Raw genomic sequence first — 14,146 nt, 5'->3', positions numbered from 1 at the left:
TCAGGCCCCCTCGTGTAGATAGGATCGATCGGTTGTTCGAAAACCACCTAATATTTTTACTGTTAAGAGGTAAAACTAGTTCATGCACTCGAATCTAGTAGTACTTGGTTCAAACAAGGAAGAAAGGGGGTGGGGGTGGGGGAAGATTTGTTACCTGAATCTAGGACTTGGTCGAAAGAGGAAATAATGGGGGCGAAAAGTAGCAGATACTGGCTATCCAACTGGTCTCTAGGTCTAATAGGGAAATAAAGGGAACGCAGTACAAACTCAATATAAACCCGATCTATTGGTTGAAAAAGGAAAGAAAGTGGGGACTGGGGGACAAGTCAACAGAGTAAGTCCAGCACTAGATTTGCTGGCCTCACACAGTATAAGGTGGCTATATACCGAACAAAAATGGGACCAACCCGGATATCCTCTTCTGATGTTTGTTGCCCCGCGCCGCTCTTATGTAATGCCACTGGTAAAATGTAGCAGTCGCACTGTTAAAAGTAAGGACACGTTAAATCAATGTTGTTTTCAATGTAATGCCTCCAGTAATATGAATCAATGGCACTTTTTTTCATGTCCTGCTAAATTTCCCATTAAGATAAGTTGCTTCTTTTCGTTAGAGATGCAACTGTCCTGGTCCGCCTACTCTCCAGGAGCTTCATGACCAACCTTGATGTTGTTCAATTTTATTGCAACTAATGAAGAAGAAGCTCTGTGGGTTTCGTTTTCTGATGGAAATGGAACCGGGGTTGGAGCCCTTTTCTTAAAAAAAAGAAGAAGAAGCCGCTAGCTCATGGGACATTCTTCATTTTAGGTGAACTGCACCAAAAGGTCCCATAAATTGAATCATCCATGTTGGTGACTGGTGTCATCCCTTTTACGATGGCGTTGACTGCAGATATGGTTCCCATCATGAGGTATGTTCCTTTTTGGTCTGACCGTTTGCCAAAGATCCTGCATGTTGATCCTGCTCTTGTGCTACTGTTTTGGCACTGCCATGATAAAGCAGTAATGTTATTATTTTGCACCTTAATCTAGTGGCACTATTAATTTGAGGCAATGTTTTGGCACTGCTAGTGCCACTGTTTTTTTATATATCGAAAGAGGGGGTTCCCTCCGATTTCATTAAAGAAACCAAACCATAGAGAAGCATTATCCGACAACATATCAGTGTAAACGGGCAGTTATGCAACTACTACTAGAACGGACTGAATACTAGCAGGAGACAAGTTCGCCACATAAACTAGGCAGGTAGGGGGACGCAACACCAGCTCGACCAAGTTTGGATTACAACCCAAATGCTACCACAGAAACATCAGGGGGAAGATAGGGACTGAAAGAGCCAGCTTCAGCATCCTAGTCTAAGCACCCCCGGCCTTCATCATTGCGACGCACGGTACACCTCGTTTGCCACCTTCTCGACCCTAGTGTCACTGATAAATTAAAGTAATAATACAGTTAAAATAGAGCGAGTGTCCTCTCTATCATTTCATTTCCAATGTAGATAAAGAAAGTGCTTCTCTTTGTTAATGTATGTTTCATCAACTAGTCCCATTGTTAATGTTTAAGCGTTTCTGAAAACTGGGGTGCTTAATTTTAGTTGATCTGCACAAAAATAGAGATTTGAATGTCTCAAGGCCTCTCCTTGTACTACCGCTGTACACTGATGTTCATCACTGGCAGAAGGTGCATCGGGGAGACTTGGGACGATTTCCAGTATGAGGCGTGGCGTGCCGTATGAGGCGTCGCAGGGCCCATCTCGCCCTTGCAGCATGGCATACTATGATAATATCGCAATATTTTCTTCTATTTATTTTGCGTGTTTCATCAACTAGTGCCACTATAATGTAATCACGATTTTTCATTATCTGTGCAAACAGGGTTATTCAGCTGCATTTTGGTGGAACTACACAAATGTACGGATGGAACCGGCATATATGCAGAGTGCGAGGTGTGCCAAGTAAAAATTACCGACACCAACCATGCTCCATGCACGCATTGGCATCCACCACCACCAGTGGGATGAGTGGCGCTCTCTGTGGATGGATCTTTCTCGGCAGCAAATCCTCTAACCAAATACTAGTAGCTTATATTGGCAGTTTTCTAGGGAGTACTCTTTTTTGAAAGAAGCACCAATCTATTTTTCTTTATTTGTACACAGTGTCACAACTTTGACCCAAAGGTCCAGAGCTATTTAAGGGTGATTGGCGTAGTACTCGGAGACTGATGTAACCATGATTTTCATTAGCTGTCACACTGATTGTAAGCATGAGCAGGTGGAAGATTAGGTTAGTGCGAAGCTTACCTTAAACCCTACCGTCCTCGAAATCTCCCACTCATTGTCAAACCAAGTAAGGATCTCCTTCAACCTGGCTAACTTTGCCTGGTCGCCGCCAGCGATCTGCCTGATTCGCTGCTGCATCCTCTCCATAAATGTCCTTCTGAGTGGTCCAGTGCTAGGTTTGGAAGATGGGAGGAGAGACGGTGGTCTTTCAATAGAGAAGAGGGAGAGGCGAGACCGTGGTTTTGGAATGGAAATGATGGAGAGGAGAGGAGGTGGTTTTGCAATGGAGAAGAGGGAGAGGCGACACGGTGGTTTTGGAATGGAGATGATGGAGAGGAGAGGAGGTGGTTTTGCAATGGAGAAGAGGGAGAGGAGCGTGCGGTCACGATTTAGGATTGGACGAGAGGGCCGGCGCGCTGTGACTGGATCAAAATCAAAATCAATTTACCCTTCAATTAAGAAAGCGACCCCACATTAACTAGTCTCCCTTTTATTCTGGGTCATAATTGACCATGATTTTCACAAATAAAATATGTTATACGTTCCAAAAATAATATAATTTGAACGTACATTCAGATACGAACCAAACGATACAATTTTTGGTGACATGCATTCACATTTTGCTTGTCAAATACAGTACGTGGTCAAACTTTGACCCAAAAGACGCAAAACAAAAAATTACTTCCAAGACCAGCGCCGCTCTTCCGCTCTTCTCCTCTTAAACCACCGCCGCTCCTCTCCTGTTCCAATCTAAATCCATCGCCGCTCCTCTCCTCTTCCATTTCAAAACCATCGCCCCTTCTCTCCTGTTCCAATCCAAAACCAGCGTCGCTCCTCCCCCGTTCTAAACCAAAACCAGCGCTGCTCCTCTCCTCTTCCATTCAAAAACCACCGCCGGCGAGTGAAGGTGCTGTGGAGAAGTAGATTGATGGAGGAGTACAACCGATACGTGAGGATCGCAGACGGCGACCCTGTGAAGCTAGCTAGGATGTTGGAGATACAGTGTTGGTTTGACAACAAGGACCAACTAGCGGCGACGATGACATCCATGGCCAAATATCTGCAACAGAGTGAAAAGGAGGCGATACTCCCGGAGGGAGTCGCGCTGGAGTACATAGAGCTGCTCCTCTGGGCCATGGAGCAAACAGATTCACCGAATCCGATCGTGAGGGAGCGGTGGTGGGAGTATCGATCCCAGATGGAGCATCCACCACAGATTGAAGGATCGAGCATCTACAGGGTGCCGTTTGTGAGGGTGTCGTGCCAGAGCGAGCCGGTGGAGTCTTCGTCGACCGAACCGAACTGCAAGAGGAGAAAAATAGTTGGCCCGACGACGCTTCCCCGCCATCCTCTCCCTCGTCGTTCTCATCGTCTCACGGGGCGGCTGTCTGCCGCCGAGGAATAGGAAGGATTGCCCCCCCAGACCAATAGTCGGGCAGGTTGTGAATTGTCAGGAGGAGCTTAGGGTTGTTAGTATTTGCAGGTTGTGAATTGTGCTTTGTGTTGTGTATTTTGAGAATACTTTCAGATATGAATGTCTTTTGAATTTCAGATTTGCAGTATTGAGCATATGAAGTATTTTATGAATTCTAGAGATCTATTTTTAGCACTTAAAAAAGTGTAGTTTCATAGGAGTATAAAAGTGCAGACAATGTGATTCTCAGAGAAGAAACTGCAAGTTTCAGTTTCAGATAAGAAACTCCAAGTTCAGTTTCAGATAAGAAACTGCAACTTTCAGAGGCAGAGCATTTATATTAAAACGGCCTTTTAAAACAGTGTTAACATCATGCTGGAAGTTTTATTCATGGTTGAAACTGGAACTACCAGCCAGTTAACATCATGCTGGTCAACATTCATGCATAGAACATCTTCATATGATGCACAATCAAAAAGATATGCTATTTTCAAAATGCCCACACAATGTCGAGTGTGCGAAAAACAGAGAAAACGAGGGACGAAGTTTTGGCAAGTGTTGGACGTGGTGTGCGTAGATGACAATTGGGACCCACATGTCAATAAAGGTAGAGGCAAAAAATTTGGAGATATTTTCTCTGCACAGGTGGAATCAAACAGTGTCACTCGGCAACTAGGCTAGTTCAGTTGTTTCATTACTAATAAGGCACTTCCGCAGGTGGTCGGATCTCCTCCTGCACCTTTGTGCGCTCGCCACGACGCCACTGTCTGCCGTTGTGAAAATGCTGAACAAACGAGAAGAATCTGGAGAGGACTGTACGTGGAGAGATGGACAGTCGGGACCCACCAGGTCTATGGCCGTACGCAAGCAAGTGCCTCATCGAAAAAATACTTCCTCCTAATGCTATACTGACTTTGGGGCCCACGGGTTTGTCAACATAGTTACATTTTTTAGGTGCTTCAACGTATTTACTATAGGAGATAAATTCACAACGAAGCCGGGGAGCTGGCAGGTATCATTTATTATCACTGGGGTAGCAAGTATTAGCTGGGTTTTGGGCTGCCCCATCTAGACTTTCTTTTTTAACATGCGCGGCCCACGACCTCGGATGGGAGGTCCATAGGCCTGTTTGTATTTTCTTGAGGGCCATCATGTATCGACCGGCCTATGGACCTCCCATCCGAGGTTTTATTTTTCCTGAAACATCGGCAGCCCAATTTATGCATTTTTTTGAAGAAAAGGCAGAGGTCTGTTCTATTTTTCTATATAAGAATAGGAACACCTGGTCCAACTTATGTTTCCCTTCTAACTATATTATATATATTTAAATTATTTTATATGTTATTATATATTATTGTTATTGTCATCATATATTTAACAGATACTTACATATGTAAGAAAACAATATCCCACATCTTATTAACTTATAAAAATAATTTCTTAACAATAAAATCCTGGATTTTTTTGGCAACGAAAATCCTGGTGATTGTGTACAAAAGCTTGGTAAGATTTAAGGACCAATGTAATAATAAACCACTTATTATTTAAATATATATATATATATATATATATATAACAAAATGCTTAGCCCCTGTTTATTTTTTGATAACATTGTTGCGCCCACCCCAACATTATAATTAGAATCAGCCCAGCAAAATCGTGTATTTCGAGAAAGTGCAAATGGCCTGTAATTTTTTAGGAAAAACATAAATGGGCCGCATGGATGCTACATTATTTGTTCACCCAGCACAGCTAATGGACTGTAATTCAAAAAAGAGAGATCAAATTGACTTTAAATTCTACCCCGCAAAAAAAGACTGTAAATTCTGAAAAAATGGGTTGAATACGTGCCACATTTTTGGAGGCTGAAATGTGGGCCAATAGGTCAAAGCCAATGCAAGTCGTTGTCAACTTAGTCAACAAATGATTCTGACATCGTTAGCCGTTGGATTTACATCCAACGACCGGCATCCATGTTCAATCTCTCGTCTTCTTCCTCCAGCGCCGCCGGGACCACCTGCTCCCGCCTCCTGCTGCCAGCGGCTCTGCTTAGCACGCTTCGCTGTGAAGCGCTACTCTATCGTTGGCCAGGCCATCCCTCCACCCCTCCACACCTCCTGTTCTTCTCCACCGACTGCTGAACCACACCGCACCAGAACCAGTTAACCCTCGTACACCTCTCCTTCTGCGACTCTACTCCCGCGTCTTCCCTTCTCTGGCTCATTGCTGTCCGGGGCCTCACCGTCGTCCACCACCTTGGATGCGCTCGGCGCGGAGTGGTCAACGTGGTCAACGAATGACACCATCGGAAGTAGACTGTGCGTGGAGAGGCTGACAGCTGGGTCCATGGCCACACGCAAGGAAATGCCTCCTTGTTACGCACAAAATAATGATTCCTCCATCTGACAGCTGGGACCCATCAGAAGGGCCACTGTATTTCACGAAAAAAACGTTCCCACCGCTGATAGGTTGGACCCACCAGCTATATCTTCGCACAAAAAAAAGAATACCCCCTGCTAGCTGGGACCCACAATAGTGGGAGACTGACTTGTGGGACAACTAAGTTGACGGGGACGGAGGGCTTTGTCAACTTAGTCAATATGAATGATTCTAGCTCCAGTGACCGTACGATGTCCATCCAACGGCCGTAGTGCTTCTTCAACCTCTGGTCTTCTCGCTCCAGCCGCCCAAAGCAGCGCCGGTCGTGCCTCCTGCCTCTCGTGGCCGGCTGCGCTGCCGTGGAGGCCTCACCGCCCCCTACTACTCCCATCGCTGGCCAGGCCATCCCTCTACTCACCCACACCCCCTGTTATTCTGTGGCGATGGCAGCCTCACACCGCAGCGAACCAGTGAACCCTCATACTCCTCTACGCGTGGGCATCCACTGCCGCGTCTTCCCCGGCTCCGCGTCGTCCCCTTCCTAGGCCTCGCCGTCGTCCACTGCCCTGGTGCTCTCGGCGCAGCGTGGTCAACATGGTCAAGGAACGGCTTCCATCGGACGTGGACTGTACGTGGAGAGGCTGACAGCTGGGTCCACGGCCGCAGCAAGGAAGTGCCTCCATATTACGCGGAAAATAATGATTCCTCCACCTTACAGCAGGGACCCACCGAACGGGCAACCGTATTTCGCGAAAAAAACGTTTCCCTCAGACTGCTGGGGCATACCCGCGACATCTTTGCACGCAAGGAAGTGCGTCCAAAAAAACGATTCGCCCCCCTGACTGCTAGGACCCACCAGCTACATCTTCGCATGCAAGGAAGTGCCTGACAGTCGGGACCCACCTAGTCGAAGCATACGTAGCGTTGTCATTATGGTCGCGAACGTGTACGTACATACTGGTCGATGTAGAGGCGCACACGTGTCGTAGTAGAGGCGCGCACGTAGCATGTACACGTACGTACAGCGGCCAGGATGCAAGAAAGTAAATACGGCCATGTACGTACATACGGGCGGGGTCTCGAACGCCTACTCGCGCGTACGTACGGCCAGGGCTCGTGTACATGGCTGGGTCAGAACGGAGAAACTGCATCATCGTCGTGTTCATGGGGAGGCAACGGAATGCGTCGTGTTCATCGGGAGGCAACTGAGCGCATGGGAGCCAACCAGCTTGGACGGAATAGCCGATGGAAACGAGGCCTGGCGAACCGTAGAACGGAGGAAACGGCCTTGTGTTCGACCGGCCACGTTCGAAACGGGATCCTGTTCATCGGGAGGGGTCTGGCGTATCGCAAAATGGAGGAAACGGACCTCCTACGGTCAAAACGGGGGTCCTGTTGATCGGGAGGGGTGTGGCGTACCGCAAAACGGAGGAAACGCACTTGTGTTGGAGCGCTACGGTCGAAACGGGGGTCCTGTTCATCGGGAGGAGTGTGGCGTACCGCAAAACAGGACTCCACGGGATATTGTTCATCTCCACCGTCGACTCCCTCCAGCCTCCACGGGCTACTGTTCATCCACCGTCGACCTCCTCCAGCCTCCACCTATGACTGTTCATCCACAGGCTCCTGTTCATCCAGCCTCCACCGTGCGCTACTCCACCGGCTACTGTTCAACCAGCCCTCTCCGCGGGCTCCTGTTCAACCACCCCTCCACGGGCTACTGTTCATCCAGCCCTCCACCGTCTACTGTTCATCCTGCCCTCCACGGGGTGGTCCTGTTCATCCAGGCCTCCACGGGGTCCTGTTCATCCAGCCCCAACCGGCTCGATCGATCGGGGTCCTGTTCATCCAGAGGCAACACCACGGGGTCCTGTTCATCCACCCCCACCGGGAACTGTTCATCCAAACCCCCCAGCAACGCTCACTGTTCATCCAGAGGAAGCATTGATCGGCTTCAGTTAGCAGCAGTAGTGAAGGAATCGCTCGATCCGGTTCAGTTAATAGCCATCGATCGATCGCTCGTGTTCAGTAACGCGTAGCCTGCAGTGCAATCGCTCGTGTTCAGTTAGAGCCCAACACCTCGCTCGGGTTCATTTAGAGCCCAACGCCTCGCACCCACGCACCCACCGTAACCGAGAACACCCCGATATTTTCCTCGCCCTCACTTGTACCATGGTTTTTTTCGTCATGGATGGCCCAAAGAATGTCATGCAGCTGCGTCTCCGGCCCGTCTAGGACGAAAAGCCCATTTTTTGTCATGATTTTTTGTCATAGAAGTAGGAGCCCACCACATCTATGATGATACCGGGTTTTGTCACAATTATCGTCATAGAAGTGTCATAAGTATGACAGAATTTTTTTCGTTCGGCCCAAAATGTGACGGATGTGTCTTTTTTTTGTAGTGATATTACTAGATATTATAAATTGCGAGTGTGGTGGGTCGGTGTGCGGAATTATCCTAGGCAATTGTTAACAAGACCGGTAGTCGTCATTGCAATTTCATATATGAGGGAGAGGCATAAGCTAACATACTTTCTCTTCTTGGATCATATGCACTTATGATTGGAACTCTAGCAAGCATCTGCAACTACTAAAGATCATTAAGGTAAAACCCAACCATAGCATTGAAATATCAAGTCCCCTTTATCCCATAAGCAACAACCCCCTTACTCGGGTTTATGCTTCTGTCACTCAAGCAACCCACTATAAGTGAATCACGAACGTATTACAACACCCTACAGTGGGAATCCCTCACGCTTGCGCGACACGGAGGGCACAATAGGACAACACCAAAATAAAACATACAACTCATACCAATCTAGATCATCAATCAACCCAAAGACAAAGGATATCTACTCAAAACATCATAGGATGGCAACACATCATTGGATCATAATATGTGGCATAAAGCACCATGTTCAAGTAGGCATTACAGCGGGGTGCGGGAGAGTAGACCACGTAAAATAGGTGAGGATGGTGATGTTGATGAAGACGATCACCGCGGCGATGATTCCCCTCCCGATGGCACTCCGGCGCCACCGAGAGAGAGGAGGAGAGGTTCTCCCCCTTGTGCTTCCTCCTCCATGGCCTCCCCCTGGATGGGGAGAGGTTCTCCCTCTGGATCTTGGCCTTCATGGCGATGATGGCCCCTCCGAGATCCTCCTCCATGGCCTCCGGTGATGATGGCCCCCTCCGGCAGGGTGCTAGAGAGGGCCTAGATTGATTTCTCGTGGCTACAGAGGTGCGGCGGTGGAACTTCAGATCTAGGTTATTTTCTGGAGGTTTGGGCATTTATAGGAGAGGTTGGCATCGAGAACAAGTCAGGGGGCCCCACGGGAAGTCCACGAGGCACAGGGGCGCGCCCCAGGGGGGTGGGCATGCCCTCCACCCTCATGGGGCCCATGGGACTCCCCTCCAGTAACTCTTTGTTCCATTATTTTTTATATTTTCTAGAAAAAATCTCCATTTATTTTCAGCGCATTCCGAGAACTTTTATTTCTGCCCAAAAACAACACCATGGTAGTTCTGCTGAAAACAGCGTCAGTCCGGGTTAGTTCTAATCAAATCATACCAAAATAATATAAAACAATTGTAAACATGGCATGAATACTTCATAAATTATAGATACATTGGAGACGTATCAAGTAGTCGAACAAATGTAGTCGAATGAATCCTCTCGATCGCAACGAAACAGGAACTATCGAGAAGAAGCACAACCGGAAAGAAGCAAACAACACGGTGAACACATAGCACATAACATGGCATGATGCTCATCCAAGTATGATGCATGACAAGTCTACATGATGCTACTCATGGCAAGAGATGATGCATACAAGAACATCAATGAAAGCAAGTTTAAATGAGGCCGGAAACAACATATAACAATTCCGGAAACTCCCCATATGCAAATTTTGAAATTGGTCCAGATCTGAATCACACATTATGTTGAGGTTGTTAAACAGCAAGTGAATATGCACCATGATGATCTACGCATCTTTCTAGTCAAGTTACATATAAAGTTCATTTAATTCATCCTAGAGGATATGAGCAAAACAAGTTACACATGACATTGATGCAAAATGCATTCAAACATCAAGCACACATACTCGAATCAAGGATGCAACATGACATGATGAAACTACATACAAAACCAAGCAAGTCTCATATAGATCACGCTCAAAACGGAGCAACGGTTCAACACATACACATGAAACAAGTTTAAAGGACAAGCTATCCAAAACAGCGACTAGGCATATAGCGAGCATCAAAACAAAATGCTACAAGAATAAGATTGACACAACCATGGCATGCACTTGAATAACAGGTAGCATGCATCAAATAACATCAAGGTTCAGATTCAGAGGCATCAAGATTAAACCAACATGATCAATGCAACAAGCCACTTTATAACACAGATTATGACTTAGTGAAAAACAGGGCACACATGTGAGCAGAAATAACATGTTGACATGTTGGAGGCACGAAACAATGATGCTACAGTGCAATACCATAGCAACTTAACGCATGCAATTAAAGTAAAAGTTATGCATGGATAAACATGATTAATAAGCATCTCCATATAACCTACTCCCTCCGTTCCAAAATAGATGACTCAACTTTATACTAAAGTTAGTACAATATTGAGTCATCTATTTTGGAACGGGGGGAGTATAAATCAATGGCATTCATCAAGACAAGTAGGCAACTCATAACAGATTCTCAGACTTTGAAAAACAGAGCAAGTCTGAAAACAGATTCATGGTACATAATTTGAGACAGCAAAAGTATATGCTACAGGAACTATTCATGGCATCAAAGAGCATGCCAAGCATGTACTAAACACCCTTAACAAAAGATCATTACTGAGCATGATCATTGAAGCAACAGATTTGACGATAGCTTCAAGTGAACATGGCAATATGATATAACAGACTTGACGATAGCTGACAGTTATATTTTCAAGTAAATTGAGGGCACCAAAAGAACAAGCTACGGCAGGTTATAATTTCAAACAAGGACATGGATGGATAGACCATAACATATACATCAGAACATGATCAGTGAACATCTCCATATTAGGCATAGATTTTATGGTAGCATCAAGTAAACATGGCAGCACAATATAATAGTTCCAGACTTAGCATAACAGTAATAGCAAGTGCCCTACTTTTCAAGCTTGTTTCAATCAACACAAGACATATCATGAAGAATGGATTACACCACTACAAGGATGACATGATTATTCGCCTAAAACATACAGACATTATGCTCAAAAGAAAATCACACAAAATGCTATGAAAAAGACAAAAATGACATGTTACAGCAGTTTTCAGCAGGTTATATCACTTAGCACTATTGCAACGATGATTAAGGCATCAAGATAGATAATAACATGAATGAAAATGCAACCATCATGAAGAGCATCCAGATATGAACAATTCGACATATCATACACTCCAATCGGAGCAACGTGCACCAAGTTATGTCATGACAAAGATGCACACATAATATAGCAGATCTGGGGACGGGCGAAATTCGACCTCGCGAGAAGTTGGACAGGGAGGTCCCGGGACGGAGTAGAGCGGGAAGGGGCGCGACGTTTGGATGGATGAACCGGTGGATCTGATCCACCCCGGCTCCGGCGATGGCGGGGGCGACTCCGGCGAGGGCGGGGCAGAGCCGTGGCGGCGGGGGCCGGATCCGGCGGCTTACCATCCAGATCCGGACACTGCCGGCGAGCGGGACACCGGAGTTGATGAGGCGGAGGCGCCTGGAGCTCGGAGACGTGGGGCCGGGCGGCGCGGCCATGGATCTGGTGGCATCGGCGTGGTGTGGGTGCAGGGGACGGCGGGGCGCGCCGTCGAGGAGGCGAGGAGCGGCGGGGTCGACGAGGAGGCGGCGCAGGGAGGCGACGGTGAGCGGGATGAGCGGGCGGCGGTAGATCAGGCGCTCGGGCGCCGGGCGGCATGGTCGGGCCTAGATCGGCCCAGGGTGGGCCTGATCAGGGCCGCGCGGGCCGTGGCGGTTGGGGCGGCGCGGGGACAGGTGGCGAGGTGTGGTTGGCTGCGCGCGGCGGCGCTGGGCGGCGACAAGTGGCAGCGGTGGAGTGGTTCGGCGCGGAAAACGGGGCACGGGGGAGGCTGGAGGTTAGGGAAGGCTAGGGTTAACCTAGATTTGGGCGGGGGAGGTGTTTAAATAGGTAGAGGGAGCTAGGAGAGGAGTTTTTCAGTGCAGTTTTCGCCCACACGATCGTGATCCGACGGCGAAGAGCATGGATGGTAGTTTGATGGGCTAGTGGGCTGCTGTGGAGAGGTGTTGGGCTGCAAATAGAAGGAGGGCTTTGGTTTGGTTCGTCTTGGAGTACCAAAACATCCGGCGGTTAACGCGGTTAACCGTTGGGGCATCGAACGACCTCCAAATGAAACAAAATTTGATAGGCGGCCTAGCGGTGATATACCAAGACTGCTCAACAACTCTTGGCCCATTATGAGAATGCTTTTATCCCGCAAATAAAACAAGAACTTGGAGGTGCGGCGGATGCGTGTGAGAGTGTCGGAATCCGAAACGGGCAATGGAGAAAAAGACGAATACGACCGGATGCAAGTCTTGAAAACATGCAGATGAAATGGACATGATGACATGGCAAAGACGACGAATAACTGGAAGACATCTAGCGCATCGGTCCGGGGGCTTTACAATGCCCAAGGCACCCCAAGTTAATATTCAAGGATAACCAAGCATCTAAGCTTGGGGATGCCCCGGATGCCATCCCCTCTTTCGTTTTCGCCTATCGGTAAATTTACTTGAGGCTATATTTTTATTCACCACATGATATGTGTTTTGCTTGGAGCGTCTTGTATGATATCAGTCTTTGCTTTTTAGTTTGCCACAATCACCCTTGTTGTACACACCTTTTGAGAAGGACACACGTGAATCATGATTTGTTAGAATACTCTATGTGCTTCACTTGTATCCTTTGAGTGAGGCAATTTTGATCTAGTACTTCACTTATATCTTTTTAGAGCACGGCGGTGGCTTTATTTTATAGAAATTGTTGAACTCTCATGCTTCATTTATATTATTTTGAGAGTCTCTAAACAGCATGGTAATCTGCTTAGGTTATGAATTTAGTCCTAATATGATGGGCATCCAAGAGGGATATAATAAAAACTTTCATATAAAGAGCATTGAATACTATGAGAAGTTTGATTCCTTATGATTGTTTTGAGATATAAAGATGGTGATATTAGAGTCATGCTAGTGAGTAATTGTGGATTGATAGAAATACTTGTGTTAAAGTTTGTGATTCCCGTAGCATGCACGTATGGTGAACCATTATGTGATGAAGTCGAAGCATGATTTATTTATTGATTGTCTTCCTTACGAGTGGCGTTCGGGGACGAGCGATGGTCTTTTCCTACCAATCTATCCCCCTAGGAGCATGCGTGTAGTACTTTGTTTCGATGACTAATAGACTTTTGCAATAGGTATTCTTTATGACTAATGTTGAGTCCATGGATTATACGCACTCTCACCCTTCCACCATTGCTAGCCTCTCTAGTACCGCCCAACTTTCACCACTGCATTACACCCACCATATACCCTTTCTCAAAATAGCCACCATACCTACCTATTATGGCATTTCCATAGTGATACGTCCATTTTGCATCATGGTTACCTACTGTTATTTATAATGTTTTTATGCATAATAATGCTTTTGGAGTAATTCTAATGCCTTTTCTCTCATAATATGCAAGGTTCACACAAAGAGGGAGAATTCCGGCAGCTGGAAATCTGGACATGAAAAAGTTACGTCAGGCTACCTATTCTGCACAACTCCAAATGAGCTAAAACTTCACGAGGAATTTTTATGGAATAAATAAGAATTATTGGAGCAAATAACTACCAGAGGGGGCCCACTAGGTGTGCACAACCCACCTGGGTGCGCCAGGGAGCCCAGGCGCGCCCTGGTGGGTTGTGCTGTCCTTGGCCCACCTACAGTGCCCATCTTCTGGTATATATGTCATTTTGACCTATAAAAAATAAGGAGAAGACTTTCAGGACGGAGCTCCGCCGTC

The sequence above is a fragment of the Triticum aestivum genome, chromosome 3D (assembly GCF_018294505.1).
Source record: "Triticum aestivum cultivar Chinese Spring chromosome 3D, IWGSC CS RefSeq v2.1, whole genome shotgun sequence".
Taxonomy (NCBI): Eukaryota; Viridiplantae; Streptophyta; class Magnoliopsida; order Poales; family Poaceae; genus Triticum; species Triticum aestivum.
Note: the sequence above shows the minus strand (reverse complement) of the source record.